This window comes from Choristoneura fumiferana, chromosome 24, assembly GCF_025370935.1.
Source record: "Choristoneura fumiferana chromosome 24, NRCan_CFum_1, whole genome shotgun sequence".
Taxonomy (NCBI): Eukaryota; Metazoa; Arthropoda; class Insecta; order Lepidoptera; family Tortricidae; genus Choristoneura; species Choristoneura fumiferana.
In genome coordinates, this window is record NC_133495.1 from 14,213,242 (window position 1) to 14,240,408 (window position 27,167).

The 27,167-nt window shown below is 35.5% G+C and overlaps 1 pseudogene; it reads right to left on the reverse strand.

Moving 5' to 3' along the window:
• Positions 1-19,842: 19,842 nt before the first annotated feature.
• Positions 19,843-27,167, reverse strand: part of LOC141441883 (uncharacterized) — a 7,894-nt pseudogene continuing 569 nt past the window's right edge.

The following is a 27,167-nucleotide window of genomic DNA, read 5'->3' on the forward strand; positions in this document are numbered from 1 at the left end:
AAGAGTGCACTCGTTTTGTTTTCATTGATTTATATATGTGCAGTAGAAACCACACTTACATACATTTATTTTGTTTGTTATTTTTCGGAAATTGATTTCCATTGCGAGTTAACTTAAACTGGCTATTTCTGTAAATAGCCAATCACGGGAAATTGTTTATAATGTATACAAATATTTTGTAAAGAAGCTGAAAGTTTAAGAAAAGTATTGATCGTAAAATTAATAGGTTTAAGACCGAGTTATAGAGGCAACGGGGATTTCGCAAAGTACATTAAAAAAATATTAAACGAAAGCAGACCAAAAAAAATAATTTGACATAAGTACCCAAGAGAAGTAGATACAGTATAAAAACAGCTCTATATACTTCCAAATAAAAAGTAGTGTGTTAAGGCGGGGTGTTCTCAATTTAATTAACGATGGAAGAATTCGAAATGCTGATATTTTTTTATTTGTATCATGACAAAAAATCATATTGTATTAAACTTAGAAAAAGATAAAGATGCGTAATATTATTACAGTAAGGTTTGTTTTGTACTGATGGTTATTCTTTACTTACATAACTTTTTACGATAACTTCGAACAGTTTTGCAAGTTTATAACAGAACAGAACCGCATATCACGATCGCATATCATCGTCAATACCCGAGGCATGCTTCTAAAATCCGAAGGTTTTTTTAACAGCTCACGGAGTAGTTCTTTCCATTTTAAAAAGTAGAGTTTTGTCTAAATTATTTAATTATTTTCTTCCATGAACTTGTAAGGCTGCTTTTCCACCAGAGATGTGCGAGGATGTGTTTCATGCAAGGAATGAGTTTTTCATGAACCAAGCACCGCCTTAGTGGAAATAGCTGAGCGGAGCGAGGCAAGGTAAATTAAGCGTTTCTATTGGTTAGTGAAAAACACATTCCTCTCAACCAGAGAGCGGAATTTTCATGGCATTTTTGACCTGTCATAGTGACTTCTCACTTATCGACTTCCGATATACATACATATATCAATACTTAACATAAGTACTGAAGAAGATTAAAAGTAGATGTAAACAAAAGGCGGCCTTAAGTTAAAGAGCGATCTCTTCCAATTAACTTTCGATCAGTAGAAAATGGGAAATACTCGAAGACATAATAATATGCAATGAACAATGAATGGATCACAAATTCTAATTTAATGATTTTAGTTCAGTTTTTTCTTTTCAATTTCATCTGAAATTCGTTTGTTGTAATGGTAACAAGTGTTCCAGTAATTTCTCTGTAAAAGATTTTCCGGTTTTAAACTAAGTACATCTTTTACAGTCAAATATCCATTTATATACGAAAAAGAACGCTCTACATAACATGATAATTTTTCGACAATCTAATTTAAAGTCTAATATATCGACATCATTTAGGTAGAGTCGAGAAGTGAGAAGTCACTATGACAGGTGAAAAATGCCATGAGAATTCCGCTCTCTGCTCGCAACACATTCTCACACATCTGTGGTTGAAACGCAGCCTAATAGTAGTGACTTTAGTTCTAATCATACAAAAAAATATGATTCAGTTCCAAATTATAGCGCGTGTTTGTTTTATTTCGATTGAAAGAATTCGCTGGGCGACGACAGCGCTAACTAACGGTTACAATAACGTCTGACTTTGAAATATCAAATGGCTGGCTGTCATTACGAAGCATAAGTAAACAAACTTATAATTTCAATGAAATATCAATTTACATATATTCTATCGATCATGTATCTATAGTGTCGATAATAACGTTGACTATTTTATTTCCCGTCTAAAATGTTAATTTCAGGACACGAACTTTCTCATGACTGTCTTCACGAGAAGTAAGAAATAAACAAATGTAATCGAATAACATTTCATATATATTGCAGACAGATTATTTATGACTGTAGTAGGTCGTTATTAATGCAGACTTTTTGTGTATTTTCAGTTAAACATGGCCAAATTAATTATAAATCTGTATTTCAGCACACTATACGACATCGCTTTCCAACCACAAACAACAATAAAAGAAAACAATTAGTTTTATCTGGCTAAAAGAAACCAAATGAGAAGATCAATTTACGATCGATCGATTTACGAGTCACACCATTGAAGCTCGTTAATTCGTCAAATTTCAATGACATCGACGCCATAACAAACATCTTTCTTGTGGAAATTTATAGAATTTGTGATCACTGTTTTTGCTATTGTTCTTGCAACGCAGCAGGTTTCGTAAATCACGAAAATGTTTACAATTTCATGAATAGACACCAAATACTCCCACAATGCAAATGAAACGTTTCATTATTCAAGAATGTTCTTCGTCCTTAAATTTTCGCTTTAGTCTCAAAATATTAATTAAACTTGTTAAGTTTTAATTTAATTCGTAATGTATTTCATGGCTTAAATTTTTAACTAGAAGGACAAATACCTATCTCATATTTTATTTTATTAATGAAACAGTAATGTACTCATTCCAACTTTTCAGATATATTACAGATAATATACATTTGTGGGACGTAAGTGCATGAACTAGAGACGATTAACCCTTGAAAATATTTTAGTTTAAGCTTTTTAGCTGTCTGTACTTGCGTTGCGTACCAAATTTTCAGTCGATGCCATTAACTATTGAGAGTTCTCTCATATTTTTTAATGGGCATTTCTATCTACCGTTGTACCCTGAGTTTATCTCTCCGATTTCAACAAAATTTGGAAGGTAGACTCAGTCCCTGATTTCGAGTTGGAAAAACAGGGTCTCCAGATGTGTCCCCAAAATATTGTATGGATGTGTCCGTTTTGTTACGAAAGTTATTAAGAAAAATGTGTAACAAAACGGACACATCCATACAATATTTTAGGGACACATCTGGAGACCCTGTTTTTCCAGCTCCGAATCATGGACTGAGCCTACCTTCCAAAGGGTTTAGCAGGCTAAGGAAGGACATGTGGCCCCTGTGAGGAATAGTTGAATTGGTGAATGTCAATTTTTGTCGCCTTAATACTAGTAATCACTCCAACTTTCAGCCCTCTATCTTGAACTGTCACAGAGATAATCTCAAAAATGTGTTTCCTTAACATTTTTTTCAAACTCGTTTTTCTCCTAATCCATAGCAGCTAAAGAATTGAAACAAAATCACAGTTACGTAGTTTTTGTGAGAGTACCCAACATTTTATATCAATAAAAATAAAAGATGACAATTTATTTTTTGACACCTTTTTTTAACAAGTCTTTTTGAGGGTACAACTTTGAAAAACATAACCCTCCTTCGGGCAGTCGGGTAAAAAATCATAATAAATTGCAAATAGTATTAGCTACTGCCATACGAAAACAATTGATTATAATTGGTGCAACATACTGAAAAAATCGGCCAAGAGCGTGTCGAACATGCCCAAAATAGGGTTCCGTAGCCATTACGGAAAGTTAAGTATATTTTTCTAAGGATTTCGTATTTTATACGGAATCTTCCAAGTTTAGGTATATTTCATACCTTAGGCTGCTATTTACTCATAAACTACTAATAATTCTCAAGCAAACTTAGGCGTTATAGTTCTCCTTGAAAGTTTGATATACTTACTACCATCCTGAATTTTCAAATTATTCCACTCACCGGTTTAGATTTTAGAGGGGGGGACGCTCGATTTTAATGAAAATTTGCACTTTAAAGTTGAATATTTCGCAAAAAAATCACTGATTCGAAAACCGTCTTACCAAACCCTAATGGTTTTAAAATACCTATCTAACGATACTCCACACTATAGGGTTGAATGAGAAAAAAAAATCACCCCCACTACGTCTATGGGAGGTAACCTAAAAAAAATTTTTTTATTTTTTATTTTACCATTTTGTATAGTTTACATATTATTATATATCCGTTCAAAATTACAGCTTTCTAGCATTGGTAGTCCCTGAGCAAAGCCGCGGACGGACAGACAGACAGACAAACAGACATGGCGAAACTATAAGGGTTCCGTTTTTGCCATTTTGGATCCGGAAGCAAAGCAAAAAGCAGTTCAGTAACCTTTTGTGACAGTTATACGCCAAATACAAAATAATACACTCTTTTTGACAAGGCAACGAACATGAAACTTTAAAAGCGAACCTTCAGAAGGCTTGATACCTGAATGCTTTCGTTAGTTTTTTTTTTTCAGTAGGTATGTTGTACCAAATATAATCAATTGATTTTTCGTATGGTAGTAGCTAATACTATTTTCAATTTATATGATATTATTAGAAAGGTTGTTCAAAAAAAAATTGTTGTATTTTATTTTCATTTTTCAAGTATAAAATTATTAGAATTGAAGTGTATACTCTCACAAAAACTAGGTAGCTGTGATTTTGTTTCAATGCTTTAGCTGCTATAGATTAGGAGAACGAGATTGAAAAAAATTGTTAAGGAAACACATTTTTGACATTATCTCTGTGACAGTTCAAGATAGAGCGCTGAAAAGTTGTGAGTTATTACTAATTATGAGGCGACCGACAATTGACAACCAATTCAACTATTCCTCACAGGGCCACATGTCCTTCTTAGCCTGCTAAACCATTTTGTTGAAATCGGAAAGATAAACTCAGGGTACAACGGTAGATAGAAATGCCCTAATTTCAAAGAATTTGTAGTCAAAATTAGAAATTGGCTAAAACGTACGTGTCAGGCTGAATTACCGAATGCTAGCTACGCGGGAGTGAACTATAAGCGAAGTTATGAGATACGGGTAAACGATAAGAAATTTATTTGCTGCCCCTCCACTTTCCATAACGTCAACAGATCATTCCCATATTATTTTCGTTGATATTATTACCTGGTTTTATACGAATACTTCTTACTGATTAAACAATGGAAACTTTAAAGGCTGCCACAAAACAAGCAACTCGTAAAGCTCACGCTTTGCAGATTAAGCGGATTACTCCGAACGGATTACAATAACCAACAACACACCATTTAACTACGAGTAATGCTTGCTTACATAGAGATTTTACATTGTACATTTTAATCAAAAGAGTATCTCGGTTCATATAATACTAGAAGAGTAACGATTTCATGCCAACCCATTGCTTGATTCGATTCAAACGATTTGTAGATTATATCTACTTAATAAACTTGTTGTTTGATTTTCAGCCTATTACTTTAAGCGAGCAATTATAGTTACATGTGTACATATGCCAAAGAGATGGGATTTAGAGATTCAGGATGCGACTAAGATATGATTAGCAAGACCAAATAAATGAAATTCGGCCAATAAATTAAACTATCCATAATCATGATGCATGCAACTGCGTCGAAACATATGGAGCTCACTAAAAGTAGTCACGGTCTACCTTCAACTACATCCAGTAACAAAAATGTCTATTCCAAAGCAACCTTTACGAAAAACCTAGTTGATGCTAAAGAAATAATAGGCTTCTTACACACTGCCACGTTTCCCGCGTCTCAGACCTCAGAAATGAGTGAGTAAGTGAGTTCATTATGTTCAGTGAGTGACCAATGTTCATATTTCGACATACATGGCATGTATAATTAGTTTCTTGGCAATTGCTCAAAAAACGATTTGATGACATTTTGTAGGTAGGTATCTGTTTCCAATTGACTTAGCTAGTTTTGTTCGTGACAGCAAAACTTTTTCGATAAAAAATTAAGAAAACATTTCTTGGAATCTGCTATTCTGGTGGAATATTGCGGACACATATTGTTAAAATATGTTTGTTTTGAATGTTTACTTCAGGAAAGTTTATTACGCTGGTTATCTAGAACTTTAAAAAAGTTATTTAAATTAGTGACACTGACACTGTAACGTGAACGCTTTCAGATGTTTGTTGTGAGAAAACTAACACTTGGACGGGACTCGAACCTGGGGGAGTGTTGAAAAGAATCAGAAAAGTAAGTATAAGTATTGTTTCCTTTTAAAAAACACTGATATTTTTTTTGTTTCGTTATTTATAAAAAAAATATTTTAATTAATTAATATAACTTTTGCTCTGTTGATATATTTAAAAAAAAGAGATGAAGTACACCTTAAGTCAAGTCCTAAAGTAGTGCCGTCAACTCCTTTTACAAAGCCCGGCTTGGGTAAGCTGTTTGAATTAAAAATCCTACGAAAATAGAAATAAAATCGCTTCGGGGTCTGAACGGGTCATGAGAGGACTAAGGAATTGAAAGGATATTCATTTATAATGTAAGACGAACATTTTGCAGCGGTTCCAGGATTAACCTGTGCTGTGTTTCTTTGATTAAACAATATAAGTTTATAAGCTCTAGTTTATAAACTAATATTACTGTATAAACGAGATCTTTTACTAACTACTAGATAACAAGTGCTATGATTAATAAATCACCCATTCACTTCACTCTCGCGTATTATAAATAAATCTATGTTAATTGGCGTATTTTACCAATAAACCAATTTTTGTAAGTGCTAGTGACTAGACAGTTTAATAAAACCTTGATATTTTATCAACTGAAATTAAATGTGATTTTGCAGAAAGCTTAGCAATTTTTGTAAAAGTAATTTTTTTTTCCGTTCGTTGAATATTGTTTTAATACTGTTATGATTTGGTATATTGAGGATGATTTTTTAGATTTTTCTAGAATTTACTTTAAGTATTCTTTTGGTTCAATATTATATTATTTTGATTATATAAAAATACGTTCATTTATTTCGAGAACCTATTTCGTCAAAGAACATCTCAGTTACCTAAGGAGAAAACCTCCAGATATACGCCCTGTCAAAAAATGCCTCAAAAAAGGGTCATTAGTTTCTATCCATATTTAACTAGTGACATATTAACATATTTAATTTATCTTTCAAAGTCGTCACTTTGATCAGGTAATCAGCCCACTCTGTAGGATGTGAACAAACTCATGGTCCCTACTTAAGAAACTTTCTTTCCGGCCCAACATTGTATCAATTGTTTTTTTCTGTCGTTGGTGTTGTTAAAAAAGGTTACAACAGTTAACAGTGACATTGAAGTTTTTACAGCTTATCTATTTAGAATGGTGTTTTATAGCAGTGTACCTACCTGACGGTCGTAAAAAGCATATAAATTCTAAATCCAAGGACTGAGTGCTCTAAAGCCCTTGGACGTGTTTATTGCTTGTAATAAAATTATCACTATATTAAACACTATATAAAACTGAAAGGCTTTAGAGCGATGGACGCAATGAAATACTGAGCGGCAAAAAAAAAACAGAATGTTAACAACAAGTTAATAACATCAATCAATCAAATTAACCCACTTCTCAAAGAACTCAAATTGCAATAAAACGGTGGTCGTACAGTCACCAGCATTAATATCTGCCACAGCGGAGCGTGCAAAAATATCTGACACGTCTTTCAGATATTTATGCACGCTTGTTGTGTCAGATATTGGTGCTGGTGACTGTACCTATTGTCGCGCGGGCGTTTGCGATCACATTCACCGTCTCTTCCTACCCTCATCGTTTACAGCAATGACAGAAAGAAGTGATGAAAACGATTGTGATTCCGAGTACACTGTATTATATTTCTCGACTTCCTTCTTCGCAATTAGGTTTACAATTTGTAGCTGGTATCCCACGCTATAGCCTTGCACGGACATTTAAAAGGAAGGGTAAATAAAACTATTGATCTGGCAACACTATCCATCGTCTTGTCCGGTCTGCTGCCATATTTCTCTCATTCTGTTTTTCCGTGCTGCAGCCTTCGCACGTGTAAGGTAGTTTCTTCATATTTTACCTACCTTCATATTTTACTACCTTCATATTTTAATATTGTTCTTAATTTTCGATCTCGCCATCGAAATGGCGAATAGAAAACGAAAAAGTGATTCAAATAGGGCAATGGAAGCAAAACTGAATAAGAGAAGACGTATTTGCACCAATTCATCATCTTCGTCGGATTGGTCGTCGTCGTCATCATCGGAAGAAGATTTTCAAGGTAATTATTTGACCTATCCACAATATATTGTTGTATCCTGGTTAGATAAAAATTACTTAAGGTATCCTGTGCGCCTGCGTCGTCTATCACTACCGTACAAGTTGCTGAAACGACTCGGAAATGTGATGCGTGCTTCCCGTATGGGTCGATACTGTCACAAAAATTTCCCAAGTCGCGAATTTTCTCGTATGATGCGAGCAATCAATATGGATTGTCTCTGTCATAAACCACAAAATCGCTTTGCCCAGCTGGGGCCTAGCAAAAACGAGACTTACCTAGTAAGAAGAACATTCATTGGCGTTTCCTGAACAAGTTTTAACTCATTCGACACGCCGCGACCACTCTCCCGCAACGGTTGCGTCAACGGCCGCCCAGCGAGCCCCGTCCGCGGTTTGGAGTGACGAAGACGACCGCCCCTCGCGCCCGCGGCCGCGCCTTCGCGTGCCGAGCACAGCGCGGCCACGGCCACGACCTCCGCGGGCGCTTCGGCACCAGTAGCAACCCCCGGTTGCCTCGAACTCGGAGGCTGACCCCGAGTTAGATGGTGAGGTACTTACGTTACTCGGCGACGCACCCGTGGCCGAGAACGTTTAAGGGAAAGCGATTCGTAAAGATATAGCATCGAGGTGGCATGAAATATTAGCTAAAGGCCTTCCTAAGGAAGTGAAAGATAAATTAATGAAGGAATACAGTCCTAAACCCGAGGTGAAGGCGGCTCTGTCAGATGCTATGGTCAAGCGAGATGCTTCTTTGTTCGCAAAACAACATCAAATTTGCATCGCATTAGCTGCCCTCTCTCAGGCGATAGAAGTAATTATTAATAAAAATAATTTTAACAAAAATAAAAACCGACAAAACCAACAACAAGCAGGATTTTCCGAGATCTCGTCCGGCGCAGCGTCCGGCGACGAGGGCGAGCTTTCAACAGCGGGACAAGTCTGAGCGGTCGCCGCCCCGGAGGCCCCGGAGCACGCGGCGCTAGAACCAGAGGTACGATACTGCGCTCGTCTCAAGAATTTTCTTGACAACTGGCGGCTCGTAACTGACGATCCTGTTATTCTATCCTGGATACAAGGTTACAAGATTCCCTTTGTGACTACCCCCGTTGGTTACAGTAAGCCAGTTGTGGACCCTAAATCCAAACAAGAACATGACGATTTTTGTACCATTATACAGTCTTTGCTTAAAATTAATGCCATATCAGAATGTTCTCACACTAAAGACGAATTCCTTTCAAGTATTTTTCTTGTACCCAAGCCTAATGGCGATAAATGGTTTATTTTGAACCTGAACCGCTTAAATAAACACATAAAAACTTGTCATTTCAAAATGGAGGACTATAGGACAACCTCTAAACTTATAACTAAACATTGTTACATGGCGTCTATAGATATGAAAGATGCTTATTTCCTAGTGCCAGTTCATTCCACCCACAAAAAGTATCTCAGATTTAAATATAACGACACACTATATGAATTTAACTGCTCCGTTCGTATTTACTAAACTTTTAAAACCTGTAATAGAATATTTACGACATCACGACATGATATCCGTAATTTACTTAATCTTATGAAGAATGTAAACAAAATGTCTTAAAAAACAAAACACCTGTTACTACATCTCGGTTTCCTAATTAAGTATGAAAAAAGTTTTGTTTTTCGCCTAGTACAAATGCAAATTCTTAGTTTTTTTTATTTAACTCAAAGGAGATGGTGTTAAAATTACCGGATGCAAAAAATAAAAAAAATATATATATATATATATATATAAAAAAATTCAGGTCTTATTACACAATGTAAGTTACGAGAGTTGTCAAGATTTATCGGCCTTCTAACCTCAAAGCAGTTAGAACGCTATAAATATCTATGTCTATTGAATAATGATGATTTTGACCAAAACAATTTTATTCCAAAAAATTTAAAGAGTGACTTAATTTGGTGGTTACATAAAATCATTAATAGTTACAATCCATTTCGGTTTAATGATTTCAAGAAAGAAATATTTTCCGATGCATCTGGGAGCGGTTGGGGCGCCTTCTGCAATGGAGAAGAAGCCTCGGTTTTTTGGAAACAAGATGAAGTAAATTTACTTATTAATGTACTAGTGCTAAAAGCAGTTTTTTTTAGCATTAAAAATATTTGCCGAAAAAATGTGCGATTGCGAAATCTTGCTGAGAATTGATAATATTACGGCAATAAGTATCATGTATTAACAGAATGGGCAGTATAAAGTATCAACATTTCAATAATATATCTCGCGAAATATGGGACTGGTGCGACAGGCGAAAAATAACGGTTTTTGCCTCTTATATAAATACCAAAGAAAATTACGAAGCTGATATTCTATCGCGAAAAAGTTTACTGACACTGAATGGGAGTTAAGTGACATTACGTACCAAAAAATTTTCAATCACTTCGGCAAAGCGGATATCGACTTATTTGCTAGTCGAGCAAATACAAAGTGTACCGTATATATTTCGTGGAAGAACGATCTTGACGCATGCGTTGTTGATGCGTTTATAATTTCGTGGTCAAAAATGTTCTTTTACGCCTTTCCACCATTTTCAGTAATATTAAAAATGTTACAAAAAATTATATACGATGAAGCCGAAGGTATAGTAGTCGTGCCATACTGGCCCACACAACCTTGGTTCCCTTTGCTTAAAAAGTTGTCGATTTCTGAATTCCTACATTTCGGGCCTAATATAAATGTTTTGTCACCTCCTTTCTGATCAGCCCACAGTCTACACAAGACTTGTCCTGGTTGCCGTCATATTATCCGGCAAGCGCTATTAAGGCAAGACCTCTAGGTTGGCAACGCGTCTGCAATACCCTGGTGTTGCAGATGTTTATGGCGGTGGTGATCTCTTACCATCAGGAGACCCATTTGCTCGTTTGCCATCCAGTCAAAAAATAAATAAATAAATAAATAAATAAATATTAAAACAATGTCATCTAGGTCCGTAGATATCATTTTGCATCGCTTTTAGAGAACACATATATAAGCAAGCAGTACGATGTTTGCATTCGATCATGGATAGAAATTTGCAATAAGAACAAGTGTGATTATTTCAGTTCATCAGTCGTTACGATTATAGATTTTTAACCATAACCATAACCTTCGATAAAGGTGCAAAATATGATTTTGCCATATCTTAATATTATTATGAAAATATAGATAAACAGATAGTGTTTAGCGAAGAGAAAATTTAAATCTGTTGAAAATTGGATTTATAGTGAATTTTTGAAAAATCTATATACCTGTCTCTTTCTCAAACGCTTTTCTCTATGCAGCAGGTATGGCGGTACTGGCGTGTGACGTCACATGCCAGTATGTCTTTCTCTGTCTAATCTTGAATTTCAAACCTTTATAACTTTGTTATTTGTAAAGGTAGCTTAAAAATTGTGTTTCTATTTGATTATAGGCATTGTGTAGTTTTAATTTATAAAACATATACAAAATAGTCAAATACCGTATTAATTCTTATAAATCTGCAAAAGCACTTATTTTTGGTTCTACTGTAAACGACCCTAAAATACAACGGTTCATGAAGGGCGTGTATAGACTAAGACCCACGGCTCCAAAGTACCTATAGTATAACATGGAACCCCAATGTGGTTCTAACCTATTTAGCACAAAAATGGCCAAACGACAGTCTAGATTTGTTAAATCTCACAAGAAAAACTGTTACTTTGTTGGCATTGGTAACTGCTCACAGGGTTCAAACCCTTTAGTTAATAAAGTTGAATAACGTACATGTATATGGTAGTGAGGAGATAGATTATTATAAAAATCCTAGATTTCATAAAAACGTCAAACGTTAATTCTTTACAACCTGTGCTCAAACTCCCTTTCTTTGATGAATGGCCTGAGATTTGCCCAGCCAGAAGCCTAGTGTGTTACGTTAAATGGAAAAAACAATTAAGACAAACAAACCAAAACTTTATTTTCATTAGTTGCCAGTCTCCATTATCAAAAATTTCTTGTCAACGCTTGAGCCACTGGGTAAAAGAAACCCTTCAAAGCAGCAAGCGTGTTCAGCGCGCACAGCGCTCGCCACGCGGCCACTTCCACTGCCAACAAACTCGGGGTCAATATTGAGACCATTAAGAAAACTGCCGGCTGGAGTGAGGTTTCGTCAGTTTTCGCCAAGTTTTATAATAAAGAGATAGTAGATGATCCGAACCAGTTCGCTAGAATTATTCTTTCATGTAATAATTAAGTCCTAACTTAATATGTCATAACCATGATTATATATATATATATATTCTCCCTTTTTATATTGAAAGAATCATATAATGTAGAACAAGCACGAATAAAAGTTATCTAAACTGATTATGCTTCTATTTATTTTGTTATTGTAATTGCATTCTAATTAAAACTCTGAACATCCTACAAATTGTAAACCTAATTGCGAAGAAGGAAGTCGAGAAATATAATTAGTGATTAAACGAACTTACCTGTAAGTGAAGTTCGATCACAATTATATGATCGACTTCCTTCGAAGCAATTACTAATAACCCTCCCTATTATAGTATAAAAAACCCAATGCCCAAAAAATAAATAATAATAATTCAGCACTCCATACAGAATGAGAGAAATATGGCAGCAGACCGGACAAGACGATGGATAGTGTTGCCAGATCAATAGTTTTATTTACCCTTCCTTTTAAATGTCCGTGCAAGGCTATAGCGTGGGATACCAGCTACAAATTGTAAACCTAATTGCTTCGAAGGAAGTCGATCATATAATTGTGATCGAACTTCACTTACAGGTAAGTTCGTTTAATCACTAATTTTATTAGGTATCCCAGTAACGTTACGGTTAGGCATTAGGGATGGGCCGAATATTCGTTTTATATTCAGTATTGGGCATATTCGGCAGATTTACCGAATATTCGAATATTCGGCTAAATCGCCGAACGTTCGGCAAAGTGGTACTCAAAATGTTTACTGTATTGAACCATGTATGAGTTGTGTTAAATGTGTTGTTTTTGTGAGGTACTTACTGTACCTGGCTTTATGTTTTTGTTGACACTGTAGCTTTATTTTCAATAAAAGCAGATAAAAAAGACGGTTATTGATCAAAATATAAGTACCCAAGATCTTTATAATAAAATCAATCAGTTCTTTATTGTGAGAAGCAAGTTTTTTGTTTTAATCAAAAGTTAAATTAAATTTATTAAATTACATTTAGGGGCTGTTTCACCATCCATTGATTAGTGTTAACCGACGGTTAAATGTAATGCCGTCTATGTTTGTTTGTTCTTGGTAACCGTCTAATCAATGGATGGTGAAACAGCCCCTTAAGAAATTAAAAATGAATCATATTTCTAGTTTCTACTTAGGAATCAATTATGCCAAATATTCGGCTGAATATTCGGTTCGGTAAAAGTTTTTCTGAACATTCGGCCGAATATTCGTATTCGGTGAAATCAATGTTCGGCTCATCTCTATTAGACATAGTATCGCATTATTCTTTTGTATTTTAAGGTCTAAGGCTAAAAAGGCGAGTAGTTTGTGGTAGTTGTTGGTTGTGCATATAATTTTTTGTCTCAATTCATTATTTTTGGGTGAAAATTAAAATACGTGTGGTGACTATACTTGACTTGTCAAACAGTCAAACCCTCCTTACAAGACCACTATTGTGTTGGAAACTATATTGAGTTAAGTATTATGTCTATTTATTTTCAGTTCAATTATTATTCTATACGAGTTTTTTTCATATTTTAATCAAAGACAAGACTATTAGGTAAGTACACAATTGTGCTTCCTTATCCGAATCTCCTTTGATGCCGACAATACCAAGAAAATAAAATTTTAATGTGTTTGCGCGTGTATTTCGTTACTTTGTTTTGTACTAATGTTTATTATTAGTTAAAGTATAACGTACAAAAAGGGCTTTATTAAATTGAATGAAGTTGTTCCCTAATTGCGTTTATGCATTCACATAAAAACATACACGAGTGCTTCGCTAGTCATCCGAATGATTATCTACCTTTGATGACGCAATACCATGTCACGTTGCGTAGAGAGAATGGAATCGTTCTGACAAGAACAAGAGGGATAACCTGTCATTACCCCTCTACGCCTGCCAAACCAACAATAAATGCGTGTACCCAGAAATTCTCACGGCGACAGAGTTCTGCGCTTTGTTTTCGGTGTCACTCGAACTGACCCTGTTATTTGAGTTGATATATAAAGAGCTATTGCCCGCGACTTCGTCTGCGTCACGTGGTTTTTTTTATTCTGGGATATTATTATACTTAGGCTACAACTGTGCCCCACTCCTGAGCATAGGGCTCCCTTCTTGACCTCCACGTCTCCCTATCCAGAGAAATATTTGGTCACTCTTTCAGTTCCGCGCTCAGGTCATCTCGCCATCTCCGTCTGGCCTGGCCTGATTCTGGGATAAAACGATTGAAACAGCAATACAATACGAATAGGTTGGCAACTTATCTGCTATATCCCTTGTGTTTCAGATGTTTATGGGCGGTGGTGATCTCTTACCACCATGAGACCCACGCGCTCGTTTGCCATCCAGTTATAATGTTAATTAATTAGAGATAATATATTAACTAGGGAGTCATTACTGTTAGGTAGCATGTGAAGCATGTATCAAAAATAATATTTGCATGACTTATACAGTCCAAATGCATGAAACAAAAACCTATGACATCATAATAACGACATAATCTTGACGACCGGATAGCCAAGTGGTTAGAGAACCTGACTACGAACCTTGAGGTTCCGGGTTCGATTCCCGGCCGGAGCAGATATTTGTATGAATAATACAAATGTTTGTTCTCGGGTCTTGAATGTTCAATATGTATTTAAGTATGCATTTATCTACCTATATAATTATGTTTATCCGTTGCCTAGTATCCATAGTACAAGCTTTGCTTAGTTTGGGACTAGGTCAATTGGTGTCATGTGTCCCATGTTATTTATTTAATGTACCACATTTACAGCAAATAACATTTCATTTCATTTCATTAATATGCATGTTAATACAGATTCCAGAGGAATGTTTCCTATGTTTTATTGATGCTCATTATAGTGAAACATATTTATTTTTTGTGTTACACCTAACATAAAACTCAATTAATTCAAATAAAAACACAATGCGTTAAATCGAATAGCAAGTAGTTACTATCTTCAAATCACGTAATCTTGAAAACGCAATTTGAGCAAAATTACATCTCCAAAACACCATCAAAATGAGTGCTTTACTTCGAAATAAAATTCATTTTTTATTCACGTGGATTACGAGAAAGGAAATGTTTCCTTTTATTTGCTTTTATCCTAATGACGACAGCTACGTTTTACTGATGTCATATTTCATTTATCAATATTACGTTTGGGTTCTATGTTGACTTTGACATGGAAGCCAAGATATTTTTACAATGAGACGTACGGAAACCCTTTCGCATATTCTGCTTTAATCAGTTCTCGTGTATGCTCGAATAGTTATAAGGATATTTAGAATACTCATACGTATACGGAAAAATGTTTTCTTCGCTATTTTTTTATCTTTAGTATTATCAACATTTAATTGTTCTTAGTATCTTTACGCAAAAAAACACGAAATTAACATTTTAAATAACGTTTGTCCGCGACTTTACTTTGTTTAGGACTTGAGAGGACTTCGCTTTCACAGGACAAAATGGAGATAGAATAGTAACTTGATCGATGGTAGTAAACCTATAATAGATCTATTAATTAAAATTACCTGGGCGACCGAGCTTAGCTCGGGCTAAAACTCGTTAGTAGGCGTTTTCCCAGAGATAAGACCAAGCTAGATCGATTTGTCATCCCCAAAAACCCCTACATATCAAGTTTCATCGAAATCGTTGGAGTCGAATCCGAGATCCCCGAAATAGTTTGTTCGTACTTAGTTGTGTGTTCACTTCAACTCTCATGGCACTGTCTATAATACAAGTTTGTATCGTGCATGCATGAGCATTGTAACTAGCTAAAAAAAGTTAGGTATGGAAGAGATATTGGAAATAAAAAAATACCACGCCCAAACTATACCTACCTACCTACCTTCGAACATTACAACACGCACTTTGTTAAGCTACACACTTCACATTTTCTCTTTAGGTAGGTACTGTAAAACATCAATACTGCCTGAAGCAATTTAATTGGTCGTATTTTTTCTCTCCAAGGACATTTAGATTAAATTTCCATAAGTACCTCTACTTTGTGGCTTTATTTTTCAATTTTCTGAACGGAGCAGGCACCGGCAATTATATTCTTATCTAAAGCCCTTATTCTACTTTAAATGTATTGTGAGAAAATCAAGGTAAAATGGCTCAATCTGCTTGCTCTATTAAGTACAAAACGCGGCACGTGTGTGTAGACGTGAGCAAGATATGGGGATAGAGCGATGCGCGGGGCGGGCGGGCCGTGCTGGCAAACGGTCACCGATACATTTTCGTACAATCAAAGAAACGGAATCACCTTTGTGCTACTAATATCATGTCGAAATTAGTTATGAAAAAGTGATTCAGTTACCTCGACTGTACCTACAGAAATTACATGCGTTGACTGTGAATTGCATCTTGTATCTGCATCTAGGGGGTATTCAAAGGTTTATTCTTCGTTTTAGTCTAGTCTTATGAGTTTCCTTTTGCCAAAATCCCGGCACCTTAGAAAATTAATAGCATTTCAATGCAATGGCAAACGGCTTTTACCGTCAGAATAAGACAGTCTGGAATGAACTTTGGTTGCACTCTACTCTTTTTTTTTCTGCATCATCAGGCACTGCTATTTTAGTTTTCTTCAGAAATAAACATAAAAGGTACAAGGTGTTTTAAAATTAAGCCTCAACATTTCAACATAATTATTCAATACTCGTAGTGAACCGTGCCAAAAGCGTGATCACATTTTAAAATATTCCCAATTACTTACCCATTTAAAAACGCCTTTTTTATGCCGCGACAAAAATTTAAGGAGAGGAGGTATCTTCAGAAACAAATAGGTACTTAATTTTAAGTGTACCTAGTGTTTGTAGTCCTCGTGATTATGTATACAACCAAAGAAAACAATCCAGTTAACTCAAATTACTTACCTTAAGAGCAACGTTTAATTAGTTTTGCGGAGACTGCGCTGGCACGAAATTGACTATAATTTACTTCTACTATTATGTTAAGAACAAAAAAACAACAAAGAACAATAAAGATTTACTAACTTACTTAGGTACTTATGTACTTAACAACTTTAGCTATATTTGCAATTGCAATAAATAATACGTTTCTAGACAGTGTAAATTATCAAAATAAAATTGTTATGAACTAATATTACAAAGAGAAAAGGTTTAATTGTGTAGCTGTTTGTTCGTAGTGGACACACTATTCAAGTAATAATAATTCTCATATACTTATGAGTAAAAAGTTAGGTACATTATTAGCAATTACTAAGATAAAATTTAAGATCCACCTTTGGCCTCGTCTGCACCTTTTATTAGGTGAGATAGGGGTAAATCACGGGTCATTTTTATGTAAAAAAATTACCTTGGATATTGTATTATTCCAGGGACGCGGTAAGTTCCCACGGGACGCAGGCACATAGATCACGTAGAGTCGTAGAACATCTATGTTCTATGTAATTTTTCTCGTGAAATTTATAGTACCTTTGTAAGTAGAGTACCTTCCTACTAGAGCATTGAAACTACATAGATAAATGTACTTTTTATATTCGCTATACATATAATATTAAAGTCTTATAATTTAGAATAAATTAACCCACACAGCCAACCACCAGTGTCGGCTTAATTGCGCGTCTAGTCAGCTTAACCACTTAATTTGATTAGGTAGGTACCTAGTTTTATTAATCTAAAGAAAAAGTAGACTCAGCTTAGCCTAATAACCTATTAACTTTTATAGACTTATCTCGTAGGAGTCAGTATGAGTATTCTATGTCTAACAAACGGTTTACTAATGTTTCGGCGAATAACGTTTGGCAACCTGTTTCATTTCGCAACTTGACATTTCCCAACTGTTTAATATTTCTGAAACTGTAAATATTTCAGGATTTTTATAAAACTAACCTAACCTAACCCAAAGGGTTCTACAAAGGTTCTACACGATGGCCCTGAAATAAATCCTGAAATATTTACAGTTTTAGAGTTTGCGAAATGAAAAGTTGCGAAATGAAACAGGTTGCCAAACGTTACGTTGCGAAAAGGCAGTACTCGCTAACAAACACCACCTTGTCATTTTGTCGCTTGTGTATCTATTAAAAGGGCGCCAAAGGCATGACTCGCCATGGGGCGCCTAGATGGCTAAGGCCAGCCTTGCTTACCACTGACCTGAGTTTTCGGTTTATATATTCATTGCTTAGTCAATGAAACCTCAGTACATACATACTAAATGGGACCATTCTCAAAGGCTGTATTACACAGTAGTTTACGTTGGTCATATACTTAGGTAGGTGTACCTAGTTATCTTGTTATCTTTAGAGCTGAGATAGTGTGAATTGGAATACCTAATTCTGTTTTGTCGATACAAATCCAAATGCATTTACATTAATTATCGCTATATTTTAATAAGTGGCGCTGCCTGCATACTCACTCATATCATAGCTGTGGTAACTGATCAAGACAGATTGAAGGTTACTTTATTTAGGTAGGTACATATAGCATAGCCATTTGATGAATACTGCCAGAGGCACAGATATTATTGCTATGTAATTATAAATGTTTAGTAATATTGATTTATTTTGATTGATTTTTAGTTTTACTTAAAATAAAAATTATTTATAAAATATACTGAAACTTCTTTGTTTGTGGCTGATTATTATCTTAGACGAAGATTTTACTTTATGCACTTTAGTATTTTTATGTCGCCTAGATCCAGCATAAATACCAACTAAGAGCATGAGAAGTGAAAAAATTTTTTTAACCTGTCTAGTACGCCATCTATCTAGGATTGGTAAAAATAACTGTTACCTACGGTAACTTCATGCCCTTAGCAACATTCAAACACGTGACAAAAGCGCCATCTGTTAAGTATATATTGAGATAATAACATTTCTACTGCTACACCTTGCTTGATTGATGAAAAATTCTCTCTTTACCCACTAGATGGCGGTTATAATTAGGTGGTTATCAATTGATATGGAATTCAAGGAAAATAAAACAACTTTATTAATATTTAGTATTAACTATTCATATAATTCAATAGTATCTCTTATTAAACTATTTCTTCTAACGCTTCACACGCGATATTTGGTTTATTAACGACAGTTGTCAGAAGACGAATCAACAGTTTGTCAATTATTTTTATAATCAACAATCAAACAAAAATTTCAAAAGATTACATTATTGGTGACACTGAGTTGGTGACGGAGTTAACACTCATAACGATGTTTACATTTTAATTCTCCTCTAAAAGTAAGTTTTTGTATAAGTAGGTAAGTATTCAAGATTTGAGAGCTTCATAATATTTACATAGTAATGGTGCCTCAAGCACTTCATAGTTCGTTAGTATGGTGAGACTTGAGAGCTCACTTTAAGAATACAGGTTCCTTAGTGTAAGTTTTTCACTGCAACAAGAGTCTCGACAGTTTGTTGCTTATTCGTGCTGCTAAAAGCTTTGCCAGATTGTTCATAGTGATCGTGACGATTATAATTAACTCGTTTGAGACTTTTTTTTTGTAAAAAACTTACTAAATTATGCATAATTATGAATACAAATTTACTTTTTATTAACAGTTGAAAAACAGTGCCACCATATTTAGTTACACTAAATGTAATGCAAACTCAGATAATTAATGTTAGCGTGTTCCGTCCGTTAAATTATTTATAATATAAATAATACTGGTGTATCATTTATAAACGCAATAATTATACAAAATAATAATCTATACTATTTAGTGGGGAATGTTAACTTTGGTATAAAATATTAATTATAATCAACAAAACATAATCAACTGAAAGACACTCGAAACTAAACTTATGACTATCAAGCATAAATTAAGAAAAATACTGTATCGATAGTGGTCCAGCTTTACTAATATTTACAATAACTGGTTAACTAAAAGTACACAATAAAGGGAACTTTAAACCTATAGAAATTAAGATTATTAGAAATTAACATTGCACTACGCTGTGTGTATATGCAATGAACTAACTGGGATGTACTATGACGTTGAATTTCTAACAAGAAAAATTTAGCCTAGATAATAATTATTAATTATAATTATCAATAAAATGTTTTCTAACGCACCATCATATTATGAATAGGCTTTTTTTTAATAAACAATGAAGACTTGATGCTATAGGTACCGTTATTTGACAGTTCTAAGTTTAAGAACAATTTTGGTTTTAAATCTGACCACTTTGTGAAAAAGAATAAATTCGCAAACCGATCAGGTATATATTGTGATTACAAACATACTTTTGACGGTGTGCTGATAGGTTAACGACATTTAAAACCTCACAATGACGATATAACTTTAGCTAAACCATCACGATAGTAACAACTTAACGGACCATTATAGGCACATACATATAAATAAGAGATATTATTCAAATTTTCTATAGAATATTTCGCTAAAACATGTAAATATACTTTTTGCGCGTAAAGTAGTTCGTAAAGGGAATACAAGTTGTATTCTATATATCTACGTATAAAATATATACACGTCGAAAAAGAGGAAAGACACTATTTAGGTATTCTAAATGTTGGGTCGATAGTCTTGCTTATTGTGCAAAGCTTGTTCTACGATACAAAACGATTTGATGTCAAATGATAATCGGCGTATATTCATTGTTTCCTGCAACCTCTTTCAAGCCTAATAAAGTGTAGGGGTATTTTGGGATCTATAACGGATACGATTTATTAGTTGCAATGATTAACTGATTAAAGAAATTGTCATTCAATAGTAAATAGAAAACAAAAATAAAAATAAACAGATCTTTAGTAAAAATATTCATTTTCATGACATAAATGAAAGAAAACATGAATGCTTCGAGTATAATGAGCTAATCACGCAAGAAAAGGTTTTTTTTTATAATGAGATTCTTTTTCTTTAAGTTACCTGCGTACAATTCCGCCACACACTTCTCAGATATAATCAGACGATTTTCATTAGATTAAATGTTCCAAATAAACTACGTTTATCACAACATTTACAAAAGCGAATAGTCTTACACACACCATATGCACTTGCATATACACCTAAGGGGTCAAACTCTCATACAAAATCCACGTACCATTGACCCCTTGCAACTGCACGAGGCTTGTAAGCGTGCGACCATTACTGTGTTAACAACGCAATATAAAAGAATACAATCATACTTTCACTAAATAAGTCATAGAAAACTTAAAGATACGTGCTGTATATTGCATATAAAAGGACACATAGCCATGTAAATATACGTTTATCTAAAGTTGCATATGGATAGCAAGAGCGACAGTTGTGTACGAATACATCATAAATATCATAATACTTATATTGCAGCAGAAACCATATTGCACAAATTGTTAATTAGGTCAATAAACTACCTACTTCCATACAATTTGTCCCAGTAAGCAAGTAGGTATAGAATCTATACACCTATTCCAGTATGAAGACACGTCAACTACACATTTACTTTTAACGAAGCCCATCAAAACATTTAAAAACTGCATACTAATGCTATCCTTGCCTTTCTATGCCACGTTACCCGTGCGGCGACAAAATTCAAATCGACCGAAATTGAGAATACAGACTGCTGTATCCTCAATTCAAAGTTCCACTACCAATTTATACTTTCACCTCATATCGACATTAGCAAAGAAGGTTCGGTCGATTTGAATTTTGACGCCGCACGGATAACGAACGAATATACTGATATTGCAACAGCCTCGTTCCTTGATTTCTTAAGTAATAGGTGCATTTTCGTTGATTTTAAATGTCTAGGCGGTAGAGTCGTGGTTAGATGGGTTGGGGATGATGGCGGAACCCTGTTGTTGGTCGCGAAGCCGCCTTAACTCGCGAGCCTGGTTGTCAAGCTTGGCTTGTAGTGTCAACTCTCTCTCCCTTAAGCATTTTATCTCGTTCTGCCAACTCTGAAAAAGACAGTTGAAGAATTAAATGGCTAGCTAGGCAGGAGTTTTCATACTGTGAGTCGTGACGCTCTTTTAGGAACGTCATGAGACGATAGTTACGAATATGTAGGTCCCTGCGCGAGAGTTATATAACTTATATACGTCTATTTAACCCTCGACGAAAAAGAGGGGTGTTATAAGTTTGACCGCTATGTGTGTGTGTCTGTCTATGTGTCATTTTCTTTAAGGGCGTCGCAAAACAACCCGTAAACCCGGTGGACCCCTGTCATAGTAGGTTGTTCTTCGACACTTGTATCGTTGCATGCAGATCGTAGATGTCGCAGAACTTAGACACTGTTCCACAAGACACATGTCAATACCTAGTTTGGGGGTCGGAATGTAAGATTATTCATCGACTAACTAAACAATTGAAAATATGTTACCTATATATTTAACATTAGAGTATGTGACTAGTTTAGTTAACCCTTCTATTCTTCAATTGCAATAATTGTAAAAATAGGGTAAAGTCGTGGTAGTGGATTGACCTATTGGCCTCTCAAACAGAGGGTTGTGGGTGCGAACCAGGGCACGCACCTATTGATTTTTCCAAAATTATATTTACAATTTGTAAGAGCTTTATGGTGATGGAAAACATCATAATGAAACCTGACACACTTGCGAAAAAATCAATGGTGTGTACGATATTCCCAATCCGGTCTAAGCTCGCGTGGAAACTATGACTCGAGCCCTCCTATTCTGAGAGGACGCCTGTGTCCTGCAGTGGGACGTATATAGGCCGAGCAGATTACGGGATGAGGTTGAGGTAAGGTTGAACGTGTCGTTTTGAGCTATCGAGCACACGCAGGTAAGGTGTCACTTAAATGTACGTGTACTTTTGAGCCTGTTCGTAATTTAGCCGTGTAATGCTATTCTGCTTTATTAATAAAAAAGTACTTTGAGTAAGTATGTATAATGCAGCTAAATTATGAACAGTAGCGAGTGGTTTAACAATTTCGGTTCGCAATCGATGGTAAGTACTTACAATATTCTGCTTCAATAGATCCAGCTTATCGTTTTTCAGCTTGCACACTTCGACCCTCAACTGCTCGGCGTCAGCTCTTGGTGGCGGCATTGGCTCGCCGCGCGTATTGGCGCCCGCTTCAGCTGAAGACATTGATTCTAGTCCCGTGTCACTGTCCACATACACGCCACCTGGAATTATAGGGATTGATGTTAAGTAAACGGTAGATAACCTAAGTGGTACATCGTTGTCATTTTAAGCTACACACCAATTAAATACATAAGATGTGTATTATCTCCTATTTGGAATGAACTGTATACAGTTTTAAACAATGAACGCTTATTTTTTTCTAAATATAAAACCCTATCCATCCACTATATAATAGTTAAAAACCAAAATGACATCAAAAGTACGTAAGTATAAGAAATAGATTGTATTCGTGCATCTATGAACAAATCTAGTTTAGTGTTTCATTGGTAAATTTTCCGCGGCAATTCAGGATAACTTACAATATTTTGCTTTGTTTATCTAAACTACCACAAACATGCTTGAATACAACAGCAACTACTCTACAGGTCTATGATTCAGCCTACAGGACTAACCTGTTGCACATTTACCACAACTCAGCCAGTCCTTGTCGTCTATTTGAAGAAAAAATCCAATTCAATCATAAACGACGCAAAATTGAGAAAAATACATTTGAAAATGTGTAGGCTAGGCAATAAGATGAAGTAAGTACTTAATGATTTAATGAACTATACTATATTCAAATGGCGAAACTGTAATTATCAAGTTTTCACCACAAAGGATCCCACAACTACATTTCTAAAACAAATAATTAATGGTAAATTTTATTTAAAACTCGTTTTAAATGCACAAATTCTAGCCAAATTAAATCTTATTTCAGTCAAAAGTACTAGGCGCTCATAGCTTACCAAGAGGGTCTAAGTCCACAGAGTTGAGGCTAGAATCGTCGCTATGGTCGTGCATAGGCGGTCTTGGGCCGGCAGCGCGAGAAGTCACGTCAGGACTCGACGCGTCAGAGCCGCCAGCGGACCGCACGGAAACCGCACTCGCCGACGATGACGCAACTGACGCTTTCGAACGACCGCTCTGCAAATACATAAGCTGTAATTTAGAGAAAACATACATATAAATTACTAAATAGTTCGCATGAATTTGTATCTCTGCATAAACGAGCAAAATGAAACATGTCGAAAACAAGTTCGAGGTAGACAAACAATAATAATTTGAAAATTACGACCCTTTTCGATAACGAGTGCGACAGTAAAGAGTTGGAAATGGACGAAAGAAATCATAATCATAATCATTTATTCATAAAAAACGAGGTACTAATATTTTGAATACAACTTTCTGTCATTTTCAAGCATTGTTTTTTTAGTCAAAGTTGTAAAGTTTATTGTCGTACTTAATTGAACAGAAACCAATTGAAATGACCTAATAATCATTTTTAAGATATGTAAAACTAATAACTGTAGGTAACTCTGATCTTTTGTGTAATAGCATGGGAGTCGTCAGTTAAAAGACAATGAGATGAGGCAGACTTTACCATAAAAACTCAAGTCAAATCTACATAAATGATATAAATCTTACATTAGGAGTAGGCGTATCTTGCAAACTGCTCATTTTCTTATTTAGAACATTTTTGCTGCTATCACCAGAGAGATTTGTGTCTACGCTCGGTGACCTGAAACAGTTGACACGGGCAATTGAGAACCTATTTGGTAAAAAATATATAAAATAAATAAGCATTTCTAGAGCCGATTACAAGACTGTCATATTGTCATCGTTGACAATGCTTACCTCACTTTAGATATCGCCTTCTTCACGGTGTCAATAAACCTTGTACTGGGTCCCTCTTGCTTCGGGGTACCTTCAGGCTGCGGCGACACGGCCCCTGGTTCAACTCTCACCCCCGTACCAAGGAATTCGATGGTCTTTTTCTTTAAATCGTCAGCCAAGTTCTGCAGCAGTGACGCTCGCGTCCTCAGCTCGAGTTGAGCGAACTTATTGGCCTTGTAACAAGCGTTCTCAGCGTTTATGAGCTTTGTAAGGAGGAATTCTTTTAACTCTCGACCTTTGCGGAAAATCGGCGGCTGAGGGAGAGTCGGCCCGAAAAATGGTACGTCTCCACGAGCGGTGACGGCCACCTTGTACCTGTAATCAAGTTAGATTTACCATTAACATTCAGTGTTATGAAACAGTAGCGTGAAGTGGACATTTTCGTTAGGCAACCCAAAGAGTGAGTTCAATTGTGACATCTCGTGGCTAATGCATACTTACATACAAGCCTTGCTGTACTTATCATCACTGACGCCATTTAAAAATGTAGGCGACCAGGTGGGATTTGATTTGTAGCATTCGAACATGGCGGATGTAGACAATATCTAATTTTGCTATTTCTGTTTCTTTGGCTCGTTGAAGTATAATTTTGATAGTGTTTTATGCGGCGATTAACCTTAACAGTGAACAGTTATCACAAAATTCTATATTTCTCTCGTGTCTGGCATTTTTAATGCGCAAGTTGTCTCCACGTGGTTTCTGGAATTTTACTATCAAGTTGCAAAAACTACAATCACCGTGCAACGTCCCTCTCAAAGAGAGTTTACCTTGACACTGGCGAAATTGTCCTAGTAATTAGGACAGAAAAACCATATCTTAAAAGAGAAAGAAGAAGAAGGCGACCAGGTGAGAATTGAGTAGTAACAGCGCCACAGTATGATGTACGGTCGGCCAAATAAGTGGTCTATCAATTTCCTATCAAATGAATATAAAATAAATAAATAAATATCATGGGACACTTGACACCAATTGACCTAGTCCCAAACTAAGCAAAGCTTGTACTATGTGGACACTAGGCAACGGATAAACAACTTATATAGATAAATACACATATTATATACACATTAAACATCCAAGACCCGAGAACAAACATTCGTATTATTCATACAAATATCTGCCCCGGCCGGGATTCGAACCCCGGACCTTAAGCTTCGTAGTCAGGTTCTCTAACCACTTGGCCATCCGGTCGTCTAAAGTCGAACTTTCACGTTGACAGACGCGTCTATTGGCATTATTGTTTTATGACATGCAAACGATTATCAACTTTAGGGTGGTAGACCACATATTTGGCTAATGGTACCATAACAAAAAGTAAGCGGTAACTAATGTAAATAACAGAAGACAACCGCTACTAAATTGATGGCCAAACGTTTGCTACGGTCACGGCTAACATTTCATGTTTAATTAAAGTACATTGTGCGTGAGGTTTTTTCCTCACGATTTTTACAAAAATACGAGGAAAAACTTAAAAAACAGCACTTGAGTGCCGGTAATGAGTAACCCTTCCAGCAACATCTGAAAGGCCTTTCGCATTTCTCCTTAAAATTACTTTCCCTCAAATCTGTGCCAAGGCATAATACAACCTGGAAGAGGCCCGACTAGCGCACCTACTATAACTGTTCGTAAAAAGCTTTCTAATTACGGCAAGGAGATTCGTTTGCATATAAATTACAACAGAAATTTCCATTCCCCTTTTCCGAGCCATTTTCACGACTTCTTGATGCAAATAATGTCTCTGTGCGTTGTTGCGAGGCAACACAAACTTTATGTTAAACAAGTCACTTGAGAAGCAACAAATGTAATGTAACGGGAATAAGAGAAACTTCTTGGAAGGGAAATGGAAAAGACATTGCGTCTAACTCGGGAAATATTTAATGTTAAGCTATTATGAAAATAACAACAGAACAGTGAAAATCGAGGTAGGTTGTAGGTACTTAATTGAACTCCTGATATTTAAAACCATAGTCAAAAGATCATTTTGGCGCAACAAAAATTTCTTACATGGTCTTACAGGTGGACTCCTTTGAATGAAAAGCTATAATATCTAAGTTCTAGTTTACTAATGCCTACCTGGTCTCCCCGCCGGCAGTTTCCAAGGGTGTGACGACTATGAACGCGTGAAGGAAATGGATGCGATCATGTCTGGCGTAAAAGGAGTTGCCTTTTCCTGAAAAAAAAAAATTAACCACATTATGATAGTGAACAATATTAATCAATAAATTCAAGAGAGTTAGTTATAAAGCTTATGAGTCAAGTCACGTGATTTGTAAAAGCTTTCTAAAAAGTTACCAAAATAGAGAGAACTAATAGATTTCACAAGATAAAACTTTCTTCAGGGTACCTAATCTAAATGGGC